The following is a 23,781-nucleotide window of genomic DNA, read 5'->3' as shown; positions in this document are numbered from 1 at the left end:
TATGTGTGTGTGTGTGTGTATGTGTGTTCATTCTATGAATTCTGTAACTCTAGGGAACCCTGACTAATATAGGGGTCATGACGAAGTGAGGAACTGTATAAACGGTCACAACATTAGGAAGGTTGAGAATCATTGAGCTAGTGCAAACAAGGACCAGTAAGACCATTCCTAGGACGGCATGATTATGTATACAATGTTGGACTCTAGCGTCCAAACACCGAGAAGTCACCCCCAGAGACCATCTCACACACCACAGCCAATGCAAAAGCATGAGGATTTTATTAATTCTGTCATGACAGGGTCCCCCAGCATTCGGGAAGCCGAAGGACCCCGAATAGTGGGTACAGTCTACTTTTAAAGGGGTCACAGAAGCAAGGGGGGTTGTTCTTTGACTATTCTGATTGGCTTATTTGAAAGGACTATTACCAATAATTGACTGGAGAGCTGTTGCCAGATCAGATGAGGTAAGAGGTCATTTTGACCCCGTTTCCCAGGGGACCGAACCAAAACATACGTATATGGGTAATTGTTCAGGAACTGAGTACGTGTGAGTGTAGCTGTTAGGTTCTTGGTTCCCAGGGGAGGAGGGGAAGCACTGTGGCACAGAGGCTGAGAGGATTCAGAATTGTCAAAAATGGTTTCAGGATTGTCTTAAAGTCTTACATTCCCTCCTCTTATTTGGTCAAATATCTCAATCTTGAGATATTAGTAAATTTGGAGGACCAATTGGATCTGTACACAGAGGTTAACAAACCAGTGTTGTAATCATAGATCAATAGAAGGCACCAGGTCTGTTGTCCTGGGACTTGGGAGAGTTAGGTTTGTCCCCAAGTATTGCCTGTTAACTGGTTAGCTCTTTTTTTTTTTCTTCTCAGTGAAAGTGATTGTGATTTCAGACTTTTTTTCTGGTGTGGTATGGGTGAAAGAGACTAAGTCCTTTTTGTTAACCCTCAACCAGGAAACATTGACATTGGTTTTACATTTCCAGGCAGCACAATAAAATACTTTAAGCCCCACCCCCCATATTGCTTTTTCTCCCGGACAAATATATCATTCAGAATATTTGTATACAGGATAAAAGTTTCTGGGGGTTTGCTCAGAGTAATTTGCTAAAACACACAGGTCAAAAGTTAGCTGGGGGAACCAGGTATTCAGGGGATGAACTCCAGTGGCTAGCCTTAAGGCTTGCCCAGTCTCAAAGTTAGTTAGGGTCCAGGTTAAGTCCTGAGGATCAGGGCAAAGATCAGCAAGCCTGGCAGAATCAGGCCTCCTTGAGAGGATTTTGGGTATGTTGAAGCTTTCATTTGGATAGTCCTGGGTCGTCCTGTGGAAGTGGAGGCTTGACGTGAGACGCATGCATCCAGGCTGCAATACTGTCCTCTTTGAGGGCAGTAGGTGTAGGGTCTCTTCCAGCGAGGTTCAAAGTTTTGGGACCGGTGTCTCCGAACGTACACAGAATCACCAACCTGGAACAGGTGTGAGATTTCCGGGTGCCCGGGCTGGTGTTGGGAGGTGCCAGCAAAGAAGCAGGGAGAGGAGCTTAGTCCAGCGGGCAGCAGCAGGGATAGCTAGGGCCCCTTTAGGGAGGGTCTAGTCTGGCCTGCAGCAGCAGGCTCTGGTCAGATAAATACCATTTTATGTCCCAAGTCCTTCCCGACACCCATGGAGACAGTCCCACTTCTCTCTCCTGGGAGACAAGTGGGGGAGACATCTGAACCCCCGTGTCCAAATATTTTTTCCAGGGGTATATCTGCCAGCCTCCAGGGGCAGCTGTGGGGGATATGTATCCCGGAGGCTGGCCCTGCTACTAGTTGACATAAATCAGAGGTGAGGGCAGGGGTATCAAAGCAAGGGCTTGAGGAGACATGGATTGCAGGTAAAAGGAAGGGTTACAAGTAAAGATTAGCGGGAGAAAAAGGCAGTATTGTAATTGGCCTGCTACTGAGCGAAGGGGAAATGCTTGGGAGGTCACTTTCTCCCTAGTGGACATCCCTCCCCTGTCCCAGCATGAACGCTGAGCACTGAAGTTTTTAGGGCTAGGGCCCCTGACCAGCAGGGCTCCTCAGGAACGAAGTGCTTCCTCTGAGGGAGGAGGAGGGAGAAGTCTGTCATGCTTGGCTGGATATCAGAAAGAACCAGAGGTGCCTGGATTCTGGGTTTCTTTTGCTCCTGTACAGGAAAGAGAGAAGACAAAAGGTTCGGGGAAGGGCAGCCACCACCTCCTCCAGCAGTGGGACTGCTTTCGGAATCAGGGAAACTGATGATGGCCAGGGGGCCGGTGCCAGGTTCTGAATTCCTGCAGGTGGATTTTAACAAAGACAAACCGACATACAAAAACAAAAAATACAAAGAGACAGACATAAACTCAAAACCAGAAGCTGGTACTCTCACCACCACTCTGGTGTAGAACTGAAAATACACAAGAACAAAAAGACAGACATAGACTCAAAATCAGAAGCCAAGCGGCAACAAACTGATATGAACCTGGAAGGGAGTGGGCGATAAGGTCCACACTCCCTAGAAACTAAGATGACCTGGTCGCTCCTAGTTTCACAAATTGCCAGTGAAGCGTCCTCCATGGCTGGGCCAGGGAGTGTTCCCGGACACGTCTGTCCCACTGTCTGGTCCCCTTCAAATACTAGCCCTGTGCAGGTACAATATTTTTTCAAATTTACTGATTTACAATTACACAGAAACAGAAACATAATACACAAACAGACAAACATAAAAATGAGCTCATTTCTTTATACCTCCAACTGGGTCTAGAGTATGTCTGGGAGTGACTCGATTCCCGGTCAGGGAACCAAATGTTGGACTCTAGCATCCAAACACCGAGAAGGAGTCGCCCCCAGAGAACATCTCACACACCACAGCCGATGCAAAAGCATGAGGATTTTATTAATTCTGTCATGACAGGGTCCCCTAGCATTCGGGAAGCCGAAGGACCCCGAATAGTGGGTACAGTCTACTTTTAAAGGGGCCACAGAAACAAGGGGGGTTGTTCTTTGACTATTCTGATTGGCTTATTTGAAAGGACTATTACCAATAATTGACTGGAGAGCTGTTGCCAGATCAGATGAGGTAAGAGGTCATTTTGACCCCGTTTCCCAGGGGACCGAACCAAAACATACGTATATGGGTAATTGTTCAGGAACTGAGTACGTGCGAGTGTAGCTGTTAGGTCCTTGGTTCCCAGGGGAGGAAGGGAAGCACTATGGCACAGAGGCTGAGAGGATTCAGAATTGTCAAAAATGGCTTCAGGATTGTCTTAAAGTCTTACACACCTTGTCCTACCAGATTTTTAAGAGTAACTTTCATTTCAGTTCTACAAAGATGGACTTGGGTGTGGGGAGGTCACTGGACTCCTTGATCTGCTCCTCTTCCCAATGTGGCCACACAACAAATCTCTCTCTCTCTTAAATCATTACTCATCTCTCTGACTTGCATTCTAGGGTGGGTGGGTCAGCCTAGTGAAAGGTGTCCGTACCCAATATTAAGTCTCTCTGCCGATGCAATAAATTAGATCAGGCCGAATTAAAAGTCCAGTTTTAATGAGCAAAATGACTCCCGGGTGGTCTGGGGGAGGGGAGGAAAAACCATGCGGTAGGTTAGAAGACCACGTCTGAAATAGCCTGTAGGCGTGGTCTTGAGCATCTAAGGGAAAAGCTGACCCTTGGCGGGCTTTCTCAGGGGCCACAGTCTGGAAGGGGAGGCGTGAGGTCAGGTGGAGCTTCCTCCTAAACACCTACCTTGTTGGCGTTGCTGGATCCCAGGTTTTTACCCTAAAAACAGCAGGACCGTCTGCAAACTTGTTTTAGGAGAACAGCATTAATTCCACCCCAAAACTTCATGGGCTGAAGAAACAAGAATTGTAGGATGGAAGCTGGAAAACTGTATCAGTCACAGTCGATTAGAGAAAGGGGTGCAGCATGACGTCACAAAAGGAGAGAGTACTGTTCGGGTACCTGGAGTTGACTACACAGCGTGTGAGTGTAGTGGTTAGAGACGAAGAGGTGTGGGAAGTGAGAGAGGTTTTCTAGCGAAGCAAGATGGGGGCAGGGGACGGAAAAGGACCTCGTAGCCTGGGGCTTCTCACCAGCCGAGAATCGAGAATTCCATAACAGCAACAGCTTCTTCTGGGAAGGCTGGTCACATAAATACAACATTTCCACCACCACCTTCTCTTATTTATTTATTTATTTATTTATTGGTTTCTCTGTATCTCTTGCTGTTCTGGAACTCACTTTATAGACCAGGACTGCCTTGAACTCATGGAGATCTGCCCTGCTCTTGCCTCCCTGAGTGCTGGGATTGAAGACCTGTGCCTCCAGGGCCCTACCGCACATTCCTTTTATAGGAAGTCCTACAGACTAGGAATCTTGATCTAGGGAGGAGCCGTACTCAGGTCTAAGGCTGTGTGACCTTTCAGTAAGGACTTCCTGGGATCTCACGAACAAGTTTAATCCTTTGTTTACAGTAAAACTATTTCAGTTTCCTCTACAAACCTGGTGAGCTGATCGACCTGGTCACCTTATCAAGCTGTGATCCTAGCAACTCCTAGCAGAAACACCCTAGGAACTCACTTGCCCAAAGAAGAAAAGGCTCCTTAGCAAGCTCTCCAGATGCAATTTCACTAAACTGATACACATGACTTCTGTAAAACACTCAATCGTGACTTTCCTGGCTTTTGCTCTTGTCTGTGTGCTACTAACAGAGGATTGTCCAGTCCGGTGTAGACCACACAGAACTGGTGTGGATATTCAGTGTGGGCCAAGATGGTAAGCGCTGCACTGTGGCAAAGGTGTGAGGTGTTAGTGGAGGGATTCCGCACGAGATGATGCATATGAGACGCAAACAGCGCTGAAGGGATGCCATCTGTCATAACTAGTCCTGGCAGGATGCCGTTTTGTGTGCGCGTGTGATTCTGTATAAATGTTGTCTTCATGTCTGAGCATTGACCTTTATTATTATTATTATTTGTTTTTCTGAGATGGGTTAGATTCTGGTAGCTTTGGAGCCTGTCCTGGAACTTGCTGTGTAGACCAGGCTGGCCTTGAACTCACAGAGATCCGCCTCCAACTGTTGGGATTACAGGTGTGCGCCACCAACTTCATTGTTCTTTAGGGGACTACGGAGAATAACAGGAATCTGCCTTCTGAGTTCTGGGATTAAGGTGTGTCCCACCACCACCTAGCAATAAATTGTCTTATCTGCTTGCAACTCCTTGAATTCTTTTTAACCTCCCAGTTTCAAATAACACCCTTCCTTTCCTGGCATTGGAGTGTGGGGCTCATAGTACATACTACTGTAAGAAATAGATTGTTATAGTCCATTTTCAATAGGACTTTCCTTCCATAGATGTGTCTGACTATGGAAGAACTCGGTTAGGAAGTTCTGTAATTGAACCAGGATTGGAGGAGTGCAGTCTAAGCTTCAAATTGTTCATTGAATAAGGTTTTGTGTCCTGGGCCAATGAGATGGGGAGTTTGGAAGAAGAGCAAGTTCAGGATTGGAGAAGAGAGAGAACAGGAATTTCTCATGATTGGAGGATTTTAAAAACCACTTTCTTCTGCCAAATTCGTAATCTAGTGGTCGTTTTTTTTTTTTTTTTGGCTTTTTCTTTAAAACCAACATCCCTTCTCCATAATTGTTGTTAAAAAAACTGCTTCTTTTCCAGTACTCTCTTGAGCTTGTTATTATGTTATTTCCAATACTAGCTGTAATTTAAAAAACGCCGCAAAGAGAAGTAATGCCATGCAACAGTGCTCAGAGGGTAGGTTTATTGGTAGAGGAAAGAGAAGCAGCAGAGAAGGGGGTTGAGACCGGTCCCTGGGGACAAGAGAGGCTGAAGAGGAAGAGAGAGGGAGAAGGATGGGGCGGGGGGGGGGGGGGGAGAGAAACAGAGAAAGCGACAGGAGGTAGACAGTCCCACCTTTTAAAATGAACAAAGTGAACATGCAGAGGAAGAGCTCATAGTGACTGCTGCTGAGGACGGACCCTGTTGGGACCCCAAGGGCAGGCCAGTACAGATGCCTGAATACTAACATTAGTGCCATTTGCCCCCAAGTCCTCCTCTTTCTCTTAACACCCCCCCCCCGCCATGATTGAATATGTGCCAAACTTTCTTCCAAAAAAACTTCAGTTCTGTTTTATACTGGTCCAGACTGAATTTTTTTCGGGGGCGAATTGAAAAAAAATCACACCTTCACCAGCCTGTATCCCCAGTGCCTCTTGTTACTGTCACTGGAAGCCAAGAAGGAATTTTAAGGATGCAATAATCAAAATTATTTGAAAGTTTCTTGGGAATGCTAATCTGGGAAGGTAATCAGCATGTTGGCTACAGGAATGAGGAATACTAGCCAAAAGTTTGGAGCTGGAGAAGAAAGCTAACCTAGGAAGATAGGTTTGTAAGATCCGGTGTTTGATAGGTGTGGTGAAAAGTGTCCGCACCCTGATAAACCTCTCTGCCGACATAATAATTCAAGTCATACCCAGTCAAACCAAATCAGTAAAAGCCCAGGTTTAATGGATATCAATGCTTCCATCCCCAGAGAAAGGAGCCAGGAAGGAAGACTGGAAAACTACGTGTTTCTTCAATGGAGTACAATTTAAATACCCTGTGGGAGTGGTCTTGAGCTTCTGGGGGGAGGGGCAATCGTTTGGCGGGCTTTCTCGGAGGTGGAGTCTGGACTGAGACAACTCCCACGGGAGGGGGCTTGGGATGGAACTTCCACCCGAACACGTGGGAGTCAAGAATGATGTTCCAGCATGAACCTTAGGCCACTAATGTCATTGATCATCCAGAGCTATGTGTATGAAAACTGCAGTGGTCCCGTCGTACCCGGCCCTGACTGGCTCCGGCTTGAGTACGAATATATAGGTAGACACTGTTGGGAGGCTGACCGATATTTTTAACTTCTTATTTATTAAGGTTTTCTGAGACAGGGTTTGTTATAATTTAAAAAAAGGTCCGGAGAAAGAGATGTCATCAAGCGACGGAGCTCCCACGGAAGTTTTTATAAGGAAAGGGATGGAAAGGGGGCAGGGGAGGGGAGAGACCGATCTCTGGAGACAGGTGAGGTAGAAGGGAGAAAGAGGAAGAGAGGAGAGAGAGAGGGAGGCAGAGACTCGGGTGGGAGGTGCGGGAGCAGGCGCAAGAGGAGCTGCATGGAAAGAGAGAGGGGAGGAAGGGGGCATAGCGCAAGACTCCATAGTGACTTAGCAGTTGTAGGACCCTGGGCTGGCTAGGATACTGCCTGAGTGCCAGGAAGCTGAGACACCTCTCCATCCCCTGAACTCAGTCTTTAGATCATGGTGACCTCCAACTCAGACATCCCTTGCCTGTCTTCCAAATTCTGGGATTAAAAGTGTGCCCTACCACTGCCCCGCTGTGGTAGAACGATAATTTATACATGCAAATAGAAAGGCATCTCCATAGCTGGGTGGTGGGAGGGCACACCTTTAAGCCCAGCACTTAGGAGGCAGGGGCAGGAGGAACTCTTGAGTTTGAGGCCAGAGTGAGTTCCACGACAGCTAGAGATACACAGAGAAACTCCGACTTGAAAAACCAATCAAACCAAAAACAAAACCCCAAAAAGGCAGGTCCTATAAATTGGATTAAGAACGTGTGGGCAGATGAGCAATTAAAAGTCAATTAAAAAAAATAGCAGTCCTGAGAATTTATAGACCACACCAGGTCAATAGGCAGCAACAGTCTCACCTGGGTCATAAAAGGAGGGGCACGGTGCTGGTTCTTACCTTGGTTGTCAACTTGACTTTAGTTAACTGGACTACAGTGCAGAAATGGAGGGCACACCTTTTGCTTAATCGGCGGTAGGAAGATCCACTTGTAATCTTTATCTTTGAGATAGGAAGACACACCTTTAATCCTAACCATTGGAGGTGGGAAACCCCACCTCTACCCTGAGCGCACGTTCTGCGGGAAGCCTACACTAAGGACAGGGAAGAAAAAAGCTTTTGCTCTCTGTCTGCTTGCCCTCACCTTCCAGCAATCCCATTCCTTTACTGCATTACAGCCTGCTTCTTCGGAATTCCAGGGCAAACTACAGACCAGCTGAACCACACGGCCTGGATTCTTGACTTTTGTGTACATAGCCATTCTATAAAATCCCTTTCTTTGCACATAGAGAGATTCGCTCTATAATTTCTGTTACTCTAGGGAACCTTGATGAATACAGGTACCTAACACTGAGACCGGGACTGGATTGTCCACCTGTCCACTGACAGCTTGGTGTGCCAGGCAGGCAACTCCTAACTGTTCATAATTATTCTCTCCTGCTGCATTCGGCCTACTTGAAGGGCCCTCCTTTCATCTTTCTGATGGGTCTTGTTTCTTGTTTCCTTCTTTGCCTCGGTGGACCGGCTCTGCAGCCCCAGCTCTGTGGGCCTCCTGCTGGTTTTCTAGACACCTTTCCTTACCACCTGCAGCGACTCACTTTGCATAGATACCGGCTTTCTGCTCTTGTCTCCTTTAAAATCTTTTGTGGCCTCTAAACCTTTTGTAGCCTTCATGTGTGAAATATACGGTGTTATAAAAGAATAAAAGAAGTTGTAAATGCCAACAGATCGCTATCTATGATAATATAGGCTACTTAGTAGAAAGTAACTAATGAAAGTCTCATAGTATTTGAATTTACTTTTATAATTATCAGTGTTTTGCCTGCATAATTGTCTGTGTCACTTTAGTGTCTGTTGCCTACTTAGGCCTGAAGAGGGAGGCAGATCCTCCGGAACTGGAGTTAGAAGCCCATGAAGAACTGAAGTCAGCAGCCATGCTGGTGCTGAGACCCCCAACCTGGGCCCTCTGGAAGAGCAGCAACAAGGATTTTAATCCCTGAGCATCTCTTCATCCCTCATGAATTTATCGTTATTTAAAAAAACTGACATCGTGAAAACACCCAAACGTCGATCTACGTTTCTGACAAGCTCGGGGCAGTTTCTTTACAGATCTGGCTATTTTTTTTTCCAATTACAGGCTACTATTTAGACGACAGGAATGAAAGAGATATCCAAACAAAAGAGTTATGCTAAAAAAAAAAATCGGTAACATCATAGAAACCGAATTCCTCTTCCTCTCAGGTTCACGCTTTCGGGAGCCCGAAACCCACGGCTGAGTGCCCACGGGTTCCCAGGCCTGAGGTGGCCCAAGGGCACCACGGCCTCCCTCAGCCTTGTCCCCGAGTGGCCTCTCGGGCCGCCAGGGCACCGGCGGCCCGTGGCCTTCGAGGGCCCACGACGCGACGCACATGCCCGTGCTCGCCTCCGCGTTGGCGGGAAGACGGGGAGCGCGGACGCGTGAGGCCGACTCGGAGCCTACCCATGAGGCAGCGCGCCGCGACTCGCGACGCCCCCTCCCCCATCGCGGTGCTCCGCAGCCCGCTCCGCGATGGGAGCCACGGCGGTTGCGGCGCACGGCCCGCGCTCCTCCCTCGCCTCCTCCTCTTTCTCCTCCTCCTCAGGGCTCCAGTCAGGCCGAGCCGCTCCGCTCACGGTAAGCGCCCCCCGCCCCGCGCGGCCGCCCGCCCGCCCGCGAAGGCCCTCCCGCGCGGCCGCGCCGCCGCACTCCGGGGGCGCAGGGTGGGGGTCTCGGGCCGCGGCGCGTCGGCAGGAGCGCCCGGGCCGGGCACGGGCCGGCTGCGCGTGTGACTGGCCCGCCATCTTGCCGGGCCTGGCGCGGGAGGGATCCCGGCGCGACGAGGCGAGGTGGACGGCAGAGCGGCGGCCCCCACGGTCCAGGCCGCCCGGCCTCCGCCTCGGCTCGCCGCCACACGGCAGCGCAGGCCCGCCCCAGCGTCGCGCTCTCCTCGGCCGGGCTTCGCTCTCAGGAGGCGACTCCCCCTCGGTCCTTTGTACCCTGTCCGCGGGTGTGTGGCGGAGACCTGACCTCCTCACAACACAAACCCACTCTACTCTTCAAGCAAGAGCCGAACCCATTGCAATGGCGTCCGCTGTAACAGCCCCAGAGGCCCTGCCTTTGCTAGACGAGCGCTCCTTTGCAGGCTCACAGCCTTCTTTCTTGTCAAAGGGATGTCCCCACTGTGTCAGACGAGTCCCGTTATTGTCTACACGAGAAGGGTTTTGAGCAGAAGCGAGTCCGAGTCGGACAGATTTTTTTCCAGCGAGCTTTGCAGGTTTCACTTAATAAACCACAAGCGAGTGATCGCCCTTTGAGGTTTTAGGTTGCTCAAGAGATGTTTTCACGACTCACCTGCCATTGGAAAAGCCTTAGGAAGCGTTCTAGAGAGAAAAACGGACGGCAACCTGCTGCCAGCAAGGAGGCCTTTGGCTTGGCGAAGATGTGTTTTTCTATTCAGCCTGCCATAGTTAGATACTCGGCGTTATTGTTTCCAAATTTGGACGGAATCGTCTAAATCATTGGGCGTCTTTTAGTGCCCTTAAACATAATCACCCGAGGGGAGTAGGAAGTCCAAAAGACCCTCTTGGGCATTTGTAAGCTCTCCTGCTCTGGGAGGTGACTGAACCAACTCTGGCTGTTTGGATGTAAATAATATGATGGCGAAGGCTTGGATTTGAGGACCTTGTGCTTTTGATTGTCCTACATCCGCACTAACGCTGTTGTAAATTTTTTTTTTTAATTTTTGTATTTGTATCTGTCACTGATGTCACTTAATGTATTCCTTTGGGCCCCTTTCCAAAGGGGAGGGCTGTTTGGAGGGTCGGCCTCAGAGTTGGCTTCAGTGAGAACCCTGGGCTCCCTGGCCAATCACAGAGCCTGGGTGTTCTGACTCCTCATTCAGCCCTCACCTCACCATTGTGTGCCCCATTTTCGTTAAAGTGAGATGGCTGAGAGTAGGAAGAAGTCCTAGGCCTCCATATTAAAGGAATAGCCTTCAATTTTCCATACTCTTACATTTTAATTTTTGAGATCATGTTACCTTTGGATGTTATTAGTGGTCATATTTTTTGATCATATTAGAAACTTGAGTATGGCGCGTCCAGATGTCTACCGGGGGTGAGATTTTGTAAACATGTTGCCACATTTGCTTTGTCTCAGCCTGCTGAATGTGTTTGTTGCAGATGTGACAGTTCACCCCTAAGTACTGGATATGTACATCGGTAAATAAAAGAGGCCATTTCCCTCTATACTATAGCACATTACCAAAGAAAAATAAGACTATTTGTATGTATTACATATTTTTCCACTATTTTACAAATCATGCAGATATATAATTCATATCATAAAGTGTGAGACGACTTAGTAATCATAGCTTTGGTCTCTTAGTTCAAATGTTGACTTTTGAAACCTCCTTTTGCAGTTTGCTTGGTTTTAGTGCTTAGTATGAATTTACCTGCATCTGTCTGGTATTTAGAGGGAGACATTCTGAGAAGAATTAGGAAGAAGAGGAACAGTTTTGGAGAGTAGAATGTGCTCAATTTAAGAAACTTGGAATTGGCCAAGTGTGGTGCTTTGGGAGGCAGAGGCAAGTAAGTGGATGGATCTTCCTGTGTGATTAGGCCAACAGGGTGGCGTAGTGAGACCTTGCCTCGAACAAAAACCCTTGGAATTGTTTCTACCCTGTAAGAGGTAAAGAGAATAGTTGGAAAACATTTTGCCTTGGAAAGTTTGGAGCTGTGTAGCAATAGTGAGCCACAGTGAGTTAGATCTAAGGTAGCTTGCTGTGGGAGCACTATAAATCTTAGTATCTCACTTCTCTCTAGTTAAGCCTAGTATGCACTCCTCCAGCTGAGTGTTTTTCTTCTCAACATTACCTTTTTTAGTTGAGAAGAGTAAACTAGGTGGTGGTGGAGCACACCTTTTATCCAGCAGAGTTGGAGGGATCTCTGTGAGTTCAAGGCCAACCTGGTTTACTGAGGGAGTTCTGGGACAGGCACCAAAGCTACTCAGAGAAGCACTGCCTCGAAAGACTAAAAGTAGAAAAGAGTAATACAATAAATATTTAGCATACCTGTTGTATTTATTCAATAGAAAATTTATAACTACACATTGTTGTTTGTTTATTTGAAATGGGGGTTTCTCTGCAACAGCTGTGGCTGTCTTGGAACTCACCCTGTAGACCAGAGATCCATCTGCCGCTGCCTCCTGAGTGCTGGGATTAAAGCTGTGCACTACCACTGCCTGGCATATTCTCTCTTTCTTAAAACAAATATTACTTATTTATTGATTGTTAAGTTTGAGAAAGTCTGTCTTGGGTACCTCTTAGGAAGCCTCCAAGATTTCCTTTATATGGTACACTTATGTATCACAGTCAAAGTCTGTGTTGCTGCTCTCTTTTCATTCTTCTGGTTTATCGCATTGTGAATTGTCAATTTTTTCCCCATTATATAGGCAAAGAGTAGTAAACCAGAAATTTTAACCACATTCAGTGAAAACTAACAACAGATGAGGATCAGGACATACTATCACAAAATAATGTCACTTTGGTGTAAAGAGTATTTTGAGTTAAAAGGCAATTGAGAATGAAAAGATGCATGAAGAATTCTGCTCTCTTTGGCTAAGGGCAGGACTTAAATTTCCTATATCTGAAGAAGGTTAGTTTGCAAAAACATACCTTGCTAAAATAGCTTTTTTCTTTGTTAGTCTCTTTCCAGTCTTTTTGTTTTTAGTTTTTTATTTTGTTTGGCAGAGTCTTATGTAGCTCAGGCTGGCCTGGTACTGGTAGTATGTCCCAAGATGACCTTGCTTCCTGAGTTCTGAAATTTGAGACATGTGATACCTTATCCAGCTTCCCAGTGATTTATTCTTGCTCAGATCCTAAACTTCTCTGTTAAGATGATAAATAATCCTCCAAATCTAGCCATTTCTGTGAGTTTCAATCTTCTGTGAATTCTTGAGAATGAAGTTAGTGTAACTTTTCCTAATTTTTCGTTAAGTTTAATTTGCAGGCCTTTAGGTACTGAGTCTGTGTATGACTAGAAGAAAAGTTTGTGTTCTCAGACACTGACTGCAAGGATGGTCATCAAGTCAGTCTTCTATACTATACCTACTGAGAAGAGAAGCAATGTAATATTTTCTAAAAACCAATAAGAAAACTGAAAAAAAAAGTGAAAGATCTTACATTAATCAGATTTAGTTCACTCTTGTGTCTTTTCTAATACTTTTTGTTGTTGTTGTTGTTCATTTTGTTTTGTTTTTTTGAGACAGTGTTTTTCTGTATAACAGCCCTCCCTGTCGTGGAAATAGTTCTGTAGACCAGGCTGGCCTCGAACTTGCAGTGTTCCACCTGCCTCTGCCTCACAAGTGCTGGGATTAAAGGAATGTGGCACCACCGCCTGGCTTGTCCTTTTTCTAGGCAGTTGAATCATTCTTCAATTTTTGTTTTCTTTGTTTTTAGCATAGTTAAGATTGAGCAGTGGTAACCTAGAATGGTGGAAGTAGCAAAAAGATTTCAAGATGTAGGAAAAATACAAGTCAGTTAAGGTCCCACAATGTACTTTAATATGTAAAAAGATACTTCTGTAGAACAATGTAAGATAGAGTGAGTTTGATTCTATTTAAGATTAGTAAAGCCTGGTGAGATGGCTCAGTGGGTAAAAGTGTTTGCTGCCAGGCCTGTTGATGTTAGTTTGATTCCCTGGACCGACATGGTGGAAGGAGAGATCTGACCCTGTGTGTTGTCTTCTGACCTCTGTGTATGTCATGATGCATGTGCATACACAAACAAATGCAATAAATTTTATTTTAAATCAGTCAGCAAATTTCCCCTTCTTGTTTGAAATCTCTAGGAAACAACAAAAGTCATGAATTGAAATACTTGAAGAAGGAAAAAAAAATTTAAAGTGTCTGTGGACACTTAATAGTGTGGGGATGATTAGTAGTTAATTGTACAGAGTTCTACCTCTCTAATGCATGACTTAAACCTGTCTGTCTGACCTTCTCTGTTAGCTTTTTTTTTCTAATTTGTTACATCTCTAACAAATTCAAGCAGTATTAGAATGTTGTTCTTGGGAGATCTGTTCCAAAATATTTTTCTTGTTAGCAGTACTTCCTTCCCTTCATTTACCTCTGAAGATAAATGGACTTTACTGTCAAAAGTCTTCTGTAGTGAAAGATGATAAACTGAAATCTTAGAATCAAGATGTTATATTTAGGCTTTTTGATTAATGAGACTAAGCCAAAATATTTTTTAAAGTCATTTTTAGTTTAAACAGTACTGTACTTTGACAACTTATAATGATGAACACAAATGATTTTGGATATACACTTAAACACTCACACTATGTTTTTACACCAATAATAGTAGAGTGTTGCTTTTACCACTTGGATGTCTTTGTTTATTTGAGAATTAACTAAATCTATGTATTCTAATGTTTTACAACATTATTATTTCAATTCCTTGGATTTTTGACCACTATAGTAAATTTAGCCCCCAACCCCCTCACAAAGTCTGTGACTTGTGTTTACATGGAACAAGGAGTGCCAGGATTCTGAAGCTTTAGGCACTTGGAAGGAATTGACTTTGTTCCTTTACTACTTGTAGTTCTGTGTAGCTATAACCAAATACTCTACAAGAAAGGAAAGGTTTATTTTGGCTTATGATTTCAGAGTGTTGAGTCCTTCATGGCCGAGGGAGTGTAGCAGAGCACACAACATTTCACTTCATGGCAGACTAGGAAATTGACTATGCTTTGTTCAAGTTCACTTGCTCTGTTTTCCCTTTTACTCCCAGCACCTGGAATGTTGCCACTCGCATCTTGGATAGGTCTTCCCTACTCCGCTAGTCCTGTCAGACACCAGACACACTTGGAGATTTTGAATCCACTCAGACAGTGAAGATTAACTGTCATGCCCTCTGTTTTGTGAGGCTGGGTTTTCTTCATTTCATCTGAACAGTCTAGTGTTCTAGTAGTATGAGTCACTTTTGAAAATCTGGTCCCTTGGAGTGTGTGGTCTGTTCTACTACTCACTGCACACTGGAAACTTTAGCAGTAAGACAGCCCAGCTGTGCCTGGGTTGGTGTAAAGTTATCCATGTTTGAGATTCTGTACTAAATGACTGAAATCCACACAGTGTGATCTGTATGTCAAGAGACAAAGTATAAAGTGAATCTTAGAAAGTAAATCTGTTTACCTTTGATATAAAGATTCTAAGCACTTGAAAATGGCTGAGTGAATACAGATTTTGAAGGACAGCTGTAAGATTGACAAATAGATGCTGGGCGGTGATGGTGTACTCCTTTAATCCCACCACTCAGCCAGGTGGATCTCTGAGTTTGAGAACAGCCAGGTCTACACAGAGAAACTCTGTCTCAAAAAATAAACTAAATAAATGGACTAGATAGGCATAAGAGACTTTCAGAATTCCACATACTATATTTTGATCATATTCTTTCCCTCCTCCAACTTCTCCCAGATTCTTCACCACGACCCTACCCAACCACCTTCATGTTCTTTCTCTTAGGGAAAAAAAAAAAAATTACTTAAAAAAAAAAACCCACATGGAGTCTGATTTTTGTTGGTTAACTGCTGATTATGGGGTCTGCCTAGGGGTGTTGTTGATATATTCAGTGTTACTCCATTGATGAAAACTGATTTTCTCCTAGCAGCTATCAATTGCAAATGGTTTCTTGGTTCAGGCAGAACTCAGTCTTTATTTCTCCTTCTCCAAGTTGGGATTTTGTTGGGCTTGAGTGTGTGCAGATCTTGTGCAAATTGTTTCTGGAAAATGCTGTTTCCTGACATAGTCTTTGCCTTTTACAGTCTTTCTGCCTCATTTTCTCTTCTACATAGATCCATGAGCCTTGAGGGGAGAGTTGTGATAAAGATATCCCATTGAGGGCTGCCTGAGTGTTTCAAAAGTCTCATCCTACACAATGTCAGTTATGGGTTTGTTAATTATCATCTACTACAAGAAGCTTCTCTAATGAGGGTTGAGTGATGCACTGATCTATGCATATAGCAATATATGCTCTTAGGAATTGTTTCATTATTTAACGTGTTTTCAACGTTTCATGTAACATATACCAGTACTTTTTTAAAGAATTGCTGAGTGATAATAGATTGTATGGAACACCAGTTTTAAAAATCCAGCAGTTGAACATTGGAGCTGTTACCACTTATTTAATTATTGTGAATGAATAATACATAGTAGACTTCATACCTCAATTATGAGGGAAGGATTGAGAAAAACAGAATTCAGGTGAATTTAAATATCCAGATGGCAAATGGGAAGGTAGTAGCATATCCCTTTAATCCTAGCACGTTAGGCAGAGGCAAGTAGTTCTGAGTTAAAGACCAGCATGGTCTACAGAGTAAGTTCCCTGACAGCCAGAACTACACAGAGAAACCCTGTCTCAAATAAATAAATAAAATCCAGATGACAGTTTTCAGTAGGGACTAAATCACAGGCGAAATGACAGGGCTAGAGGCTCATACTTGATAATTCTACAGCTGAAGCTATGGAATTTATTCACTGTCTTTTGGGTATCAGTCTGAGGTCTCAAATGCTACAGAAAACCCATTTCTACATGCTTTAAGGGGGAAAAGATATGGAGAATCTGTAAAGGGTTCAAAGGAGTAGCTGATTGAGAGTTGAGTGCACTATTTTCAAGAAATGGAGTTTGCAAAATAGCTACAGATAAGACATGAATATTAAAAGGTGGTTTGGCTGTTAAGAGTTTTGGGGGAGTCTTCAGGTGGATACTTTTAGCAGTGTAGTGTGCAGTAGAAAGGATTGTAGCTGGGCTGCCTTGCTCAGTTCAATTCTGGCTGATGAGTAGCAATAAAGAACAAATGGCTTTTAGCCTAGATCACGTTTGCAAGATTTTTTTTTATTTATGAGTTGATACAGAGGGATTTCCTGTTCTGTTGTGAAGAAGTTCCTTTATGCCGGGTGGTGGTGGCACACTCCTTTAATCCCAGCACTCGGGAGGCAGAGGCAGGTGGATCTCTGGGAGTTCGAGGCCAGCCTGGTCTACAAGAGCTAATTCTGGGACAGGCACCTAAGCTACAGAGAAACCCTGTCTCGAATCCCCCCCCCCCCCCCCAAAAAAAAGTTCCTTTATAAAGAAGTTTTGTTTTGTTTTTTCCAGGCAGGGTTTCCCTGTATAGTCCTAGCTGTCCTGAAGACAGACCTAGCTGGTCTTGAACTAGCTCATAGAGATCCACCAACTTTTGCCTCCTGAGTGCTAGGATTAAAGGTGTGTGCTACCATGTGCTGACCTGATCTACTCTTGATTAAAAAAAAAAAAAGGCTTGGGGCTGGAGAGATGGCTCAGAGGTTAAGAGCATTGCCTGCTCTTCCAAAGGTCCTGAGTTCAAGTCCCAGCAACCATATGGTGGCTCACAACCATCTGTAATGGGGTCTGGTGCCCTCTTCTGGCCTGCGGTCATACACACAGACAGAATATTGTATACATAATAAATAAATAAATATTTAAAAAAAAAGGCTTTGGGTCTAATGTTAGAACACTGGAGTAGACATCTCCCAGACCAGACCAGCCTGTCAAACTAAGACATAGCCTGCTTATATTGTTAGAAAAAGCTGCTTATTTAGTTACATGTTTGTGCTCAGATTGTAATTTCATCAAATATAGTCTTGCATGTGCATGGATGCCAGTCCCACCAGGCACAAGCCTCTTGGTGCACCAATGTGTAGTAGGAGCTGTGGGCCGCTTCCCGCCTCCCAGCTCCCGGCCACCGGCTAGCTTTATACCCGAAATAACAACACACAAACTGTATTCATTTAAACACTGCTTGGCTCATTTCTATTAATGTGCGTAGCACCACGAGGTGGTGACTTACCAAGGAGATTCTATCCTATGTCCATCTTGGGTCGGAGCTTCATCGCCTCTGCCCTGGAGAGGAGAGGCATGGTGTCTGAACTCACTTCCTCCCAGCATTCTGTTCTGTTTACTCCACCCACCTATGTTCTAACCTATCAGGCCATGCAGTTTGTTTATTAATTAACCAATGAAATCAGCTCAAAACAGAAGACTCCCACATCACCAATGATGGACTTTTTTTTTTTTTTATTGAATCACAGGAGTAGTACATCTCCCATCCCAAATGATAACTGCAGAATGAGCAAGGCCTTCAAAAGGTCACCGCATTTTCTCTTTTCTGCAGTGGGAAATTCTAACTCTAGAGTAGATTACATAGTCATGGCTGCAGCAAGTCTGGACATGAAACAGATGTGGCTTCAGCAGCATTGAGACCTTGATTATTGCTGCTAGAGTAGTTTCTTTAGAGTGATTCAGGTTCAAAAAGGTTCACAGCCCTCAGAAGGGTCTTTCACTTAACGAGAAAGGGGAATGGGTGGCAGTAGAGAAGCACAAAGGAAGGATCTGATGGTGTCATTCTAAGGGCTTAACAGCTAACAGTTCTACTCAAAACCCCTACTTCTAACTCCTGAGTGGAACTTGAAACAAGACCTAGGAAGCTAATACTCTGAACAGTATTTAATAAAGCCATTAACTCTAGCCATATGCCTGATGGAGAAATTCTGTGTTCTATATCTGTGTCTTTTGAGAGTTGTATTTTAAACTATCACAGCTTTGCTAAAATGAAATATGTATTGCTTACTTGAATTATGAATTATCTTTTTTCCTCTTCACCAGGAATTTGCTTGTTTTGAATAGATTTAGGTATAGTGTTGGATTTCAATTCTACTTCTTCATTCATTATGTTTTACCTAGAAGCTTCTAGAAAAAAACTGAAAGTAATAGCTTGATAACCAAATGTTTAAGTCCTACGCATGGCATTTTAAAAGTGATCAAATGAAAGATCCTTCCTCATTTGTCAGTTTAGGCAAAAAATTATATTCCTGTACTAGATTAGAATTGGCATGGACCATGAGGGGATCTTATCTTGAAAGTGGACACTGTCAATTTTATAATGGTTGAAATTTTCCATATTTTTTCATTTGGTGATATGTGTTCTTTAGAATTCATCTTTTGAAACCTTTTAATTGCTATGTTACAATGAAATCTGCCTCCTCCCTGTAATTTTTGTCTTTTATTTCTCATGAATATTGAAATAGTGCTGTTTCTGAAGTCTCTGGCCTTTGAAATGAATGTGCTTGAATTTTGTGTGTGTTGTGTGTGTGTGGGGGGGCAGTTCTATGTGCACTCATGTGTGTAGGCCTAAGGTTGATGTTGGGAATCTTCTAGATTGCTCATCTACTTTATTTTCTGAGGAAGAATCTCCCAACCAAACCAAGAGCTCACTGATAAGCTAGTCTAGTACTCCATTCGTCAGTTTACTCAGGAACTACTGGTGTGGGTTCTGGGGACTGGAATTCAAGTCTCGATTGCAAGACAAGTACCTTAACTGCCGAACAATCTCCCCAACCTTTGAATCTCCTCCCATCATCACTTAGTTGTATTTCTATAGAGAAAGTACTTAACTGCCTCTATAATTCACTTTTCACAATGATATGGTTTGAGCATTAGATGAAATAATTTTTTAATTAGGGCAACTATAATTGTATAATGATTATAATTATTTTATGACTACAAATTACATAATTTGTAGTAAAAATATAATGAATGGAAGTAAGCAGTTGTATTAAAACTTGACATTAAGAATGATTTGTAGCTGGGTGGTGGTGGCACACACCTATAGTCCAAGCACTTGCGAGGCAGAGGCAGGCAGACAGATCTCTGAGTTTTAGGCCAGCCTGGTCTACATAATAAGTTCCATTACAGCCAAGGTTATACTGAGAAACCTATCTTAAAAAAACAAAAACCAAACAAACAAAAGAATGAAATTGTATGGTTTACTCAAAGATGATAATGATTGAGACAAGGCCTTCCTCTGTAGCTCAGGCTTGGCACTGAATTTAAAATCCCTCTTCCTTAACCTCCCAAGTAATGGTATATTACAATCATGGCCAGGCGGTGGTGGCGCATGCCTTTTAATCCTAGCACTTGACAGAGGCAAGTGGATTATAATTATAATTTTGTCAGGACTGAGTCCCAACTTTTCCTCTTTTCTGTTTGCTTATTGCTGCTAAGATCTCCAAATGTATACTGTTTTAAAATTACATTTGGTGTTTTTGGTTTGTTTAAAAATTATAACTGTGACATTCATTTTTATTTGTTGTTTGTGTGTGTACCATGTGTGCTTGCATGCCATGACATGTATATGCTTGCAGAGTCAGTTCTCTCTTTCTACCTTTATTTGGCCTCTAGGGTTTTAACTCATGCTGCCAGTATTACATAGCAAGCACTCTGCTTTCTGAGGCACCTTGATAGTACAAAACTGTATCTAAGTGTACTGATTTCAGAGTTTACCTTACTATTAAAAGCTGAGAAGGAAGGAGGATGTAGGAGATCCAACACAAGGTATGAAATATGCTAAGCAAGCACTCTTCCCGCTTTACTCTCAGCCACAGTAAAACACATTTTTCATAACTCAGTGTTTGGTAATTTTTCATAGTTAAGAGATTTAGTTTTTTTTGGTTTGATTGAATTTACTCCCCTCTGCGTGTTAGGCCACCATTCTACCCCTGAGCTGTATCTCTAGTCCAGAAGTTCATAAATTGCCAAACATTAATAAGAAATTATGTCTATTTAAATTTTCCATTGACTTCTAACAAAAACTTTTAAGGCATAGTTTAATTTTATTTATGTAAAAGCTGAAAAATTAATAAAATAGACATTATAATTATTTTTATCTACAAAAGGTTAGGTTGTATTTTGAAGTCTTAACTTTTTTTACCCTTCTTTTTCTTCTTTCCTTTCCCTCCCTCCCTCCCTCCCTCCCTCTCTCCCTCCCTTCCTCCCTCCCTTTTGTGTGTGTGTGTGTGTGTGTGTTTGCGCATTCCTGCCTGCCTGTACACACATATTGTGGAAGTAGGAGGACAACTTGCATGAGTCAGTTCTTTTCTTTGGCCATGTGGATTCCAGGGATTGAGTTGAAGATTATAGGTTTGCTCCAAGCCCCTTTCTGCACCAAACCATTATGCCTCTGAAGGATCCTCACTAAATCAGTTACTTGGAATTCATTTTTTCAACATGAGCATGAAATCTGTGCCTGACTCTGTAGCTGAAGTAGAGTAATCTTTTGCTGGTTATTTTAGAAGCAACTTGAAGAGGCAAGAAAACTTTTGGAGCTGTAAAATCCAAGCTGATGCCTCTGCTGGATATTCTCTTTCTCTTTCAGGTGACTTATTCATTGAAATAAATGCCTTCACTCCTAAATTGTGAAGCATATTTCATGGAATTCATATAACCACTTAATTGAATTATATGAGTCTTATAGTTGTAGCATACTTTCTTTTGGGCTCCCAACCAGCCCCCAACTCATGACACGAGACTTATTATTAGTCATGAATGCTTAGCCTTAGGTTAGGCTTGTTTCACTAGCTCTTATAACTTAACCTGTTTCTCTTTGTTTATATTTTGCATCAAGACTTTCCACCTTTCTTTCATTATGTATGTCCTATTCCATGTCTGACTGGCTAGTGGCTGCTTGACTGGGTCTGAGAATTTCTCTTTTCATTCTCTTGTTCTCCTCGTTTTAGATTCCTCTTACTTCTCTCTGCCTGCCAGCCCTGCCTAGCCCTCTACTGCCTTGCTATTAGCCATTCAAGCTTTATATTGGGCCAGTCAGGTGCCTTTGGCAGGCAAAGCAACACATTTTTACATTGTTAAACAAATGCAGCATAAACGAATGTAATATATTTTTGCCTAGTTAAAGTAATACTCCACAACAGAATGTATAATTGTGATTCGTTATTATTTTTTTCAAATACAGCATAAATGAATGTAATATATTTTTGCCTAGTTAAAATAATATTCCACAGCAGATAGTATAATTGTCATTTGTTGTTGTTGTTGTTATTATTTTTTTGAGACAGAGTTTCTCTGTAAAACAGCCCAGGTTTCCTGGAACTCACTCTGTAGACCATGCTGGCCTCGAACTCACAGAGATACTTTCCTGTGTCGAGTGCTGGAATTAAAGGTTTGTACCACCACTGTCCAATGCTCCTTTAGTTGTTGGGAATGAGTGAAGAGACGTGTCTCTTGCTATTTTTCCGGCCCAAGAGCATGCTTAGCTGGTTGCTTCTCAGCTTCTCTGATTTAGCAAGTTTTCACCCCGACATCTGACTCTGAAGTCTTTATTGGTAAATAAAATGATAGAAACTTCCAGGGCTGCAAGACTGGAAGACCTAGCCTGGCGGTGGTGGCGCACGCCTTTAATCCCAGCACTCAGGAGGCAGAGGCAGGTGGATCTCTGTGAGTTCGAGGCCAGCCTGGTCTACAAGAGCTAGTTCCAGGACAGGCTCCAAAAACTACAGAGAAACCCTGTCTCGGGAAAAAAAAAGACTGGAAGGCCTTCCAGGGCACAGCCTGAGTGGCCATGGGCCCACAGATGCTAAAGTATCAGTAAGTTCATGCACAGCCTCTCTAAGCCAATGAAAAACATCATTTGGTGCCCAAAGTAGGGTACCACATGTAGCAGATCTTTCTTGTCGGACTCTCTTTAGACTGCTGACCCCCAAATAATGACACGGAGACTTAATTATATGAAAGTTTGACCTTTAGCTTAGCTTCTTTCCAACTAGCTCTTGTAACTTAAATTAACCTGATTCTATCAATCTACATTATGCTCCGTGACTTTTAACCTTTCTTCCATTCTGTATGTCCGACTTCCTCCATGTCTCGCTGGTGTCTCTTCTCTTCCCAGCATTCCTGTCTCTGGCTTCCAGGCTGTTGCTGTTCATCTCTTTATTAAACCAGTCAGAGCAACATATCTTCACACAGTGCACAAATATTCCTCAACACTAAAATATATTTAAAATTATGTCTTGTTCTTGAAATATATTTTTGACTGTGAATAGGAACAGGTTAGCATCAGTTAGCATTTGGGAAGTAACATTTACTAAAACTGATTATGAGGAAATTATTCCTTTTTATGCATATATTTTGTTGTGAGTTTGTTTGAGACAGTGTCTCACTGTGTAGTCCAGGCATCAAACGTTGCCTCAGACGATTACAGATATGTTTCACATGCTTGTCACAAATAACTTAGCTTTAATTTACTAACTTATCCGATTTATTGAAATTGGAAGTACTTGATATAATTTTCTGAAATTTGGAATTATTCAGAAATGAACCAGTTATTTTAAATAAATTATGTGCATAACAAACATCCAACTCTAACAGATTTTTATATAAAGGGTAAATGGTATATACTTTTATGTAATATGCCCTAATGGTAGATATCTTTATTTTCTAGAAAGGCAAATTGTGATAACTTGCTGCCTTTTGTGGTCACATGGTAAGTTTAAATATTTCAATTAGATCCAACAGTTTCTTCTTTCTTATGTATTTGTTTATGGAGGTGCATGCTCTGTGTGTTTGGGCAAAGGTCAAAGAATGACATGGGGTCCCTGTTCGATTACTCTCTGCCTTACTCCCTTTATACAGTACCTTACTGGCCCTGAAGCTTTCTGTTTGGGCTAGACTGTCTGGGTAGCAAGCTACTGGGATATACCTGCCTTTGTCCCCCAGCACTGAAGGTACAGGCACCTGGCACATGTTTCTATGCCTGGCTTATGTAGGTGTTGGGGATTCAGACTGAGGTCTTCCTGTTTGCACAACAAATGTTCTTAGCTATTGTTCCATTTCCCCAACTTCTTCATCAAGAATTTGTCTCTCCTCCTTCTCTTCCTCCTCCTCCTCTTCTTCTACTTCTACTTTTTTTTGGCGATGTGGGGGTGGCTTTGGATTCACTCTGTAGACTAGGCTGGTCTGGAACTTAGAGATTTGTCTGTCCTTGCCCTCCCTATTGCTGGAATTAAAGGTGTGCACCACTATTGCCTGGCTGAGCCTT

General features: G+C 43.4%; 1 protein-coding gene across 4 annotated transcripts in view; it reads left to right on the top strand.

The window, feature by feature from the left end:
• The first annotated feature begins 9,349 nt into the window (after positions 1-9,349).
• Znf280d (zinc finger protein 280D) overlaps positions 9,350-23,781 on the top strand; it is an 81,129-nt gene continuing 66,697 nt past the window's right edge. The window contains exons 1-2 of one of the 4 annotated variants that reach the window (XM_041679621.1): positions 9,350-9,511; positions 23,185-23,226. The gene's annotated coding sequence lies outside the window, so the exon portion shown is untranslated. Of the gene's footprint in view, positions 9,512-21,089; positions 21,106-23,184; positions 23,227-23,781 lie in introns of those variants that run through there. The other 3 variants (XM_041679618.1, XM_041679619.1, XM_041679620.1) reach the window with 3 other exon arrangements.

The sequence above is a fragment of the Microtus oregoni genome, unplaced genomic scaffold (genome assembly GCF_018167655.1).
Source record: "Microtus oregoni isolate MIOR12 unplaced genomic scaffold, Mior012 000032F_ref0000030, whole genome shotgun sequence".
Classification (NCBI taxonomy): domain Eukaryota; kingdom Metazoa; phylum Chordata; class Mammalia; order Rodentia; family Cricetidae; genus Microtus; species Microtus oregoni.
This window is presented reverse-complemented; position numbering and strand designations above follow the sequence as displayed.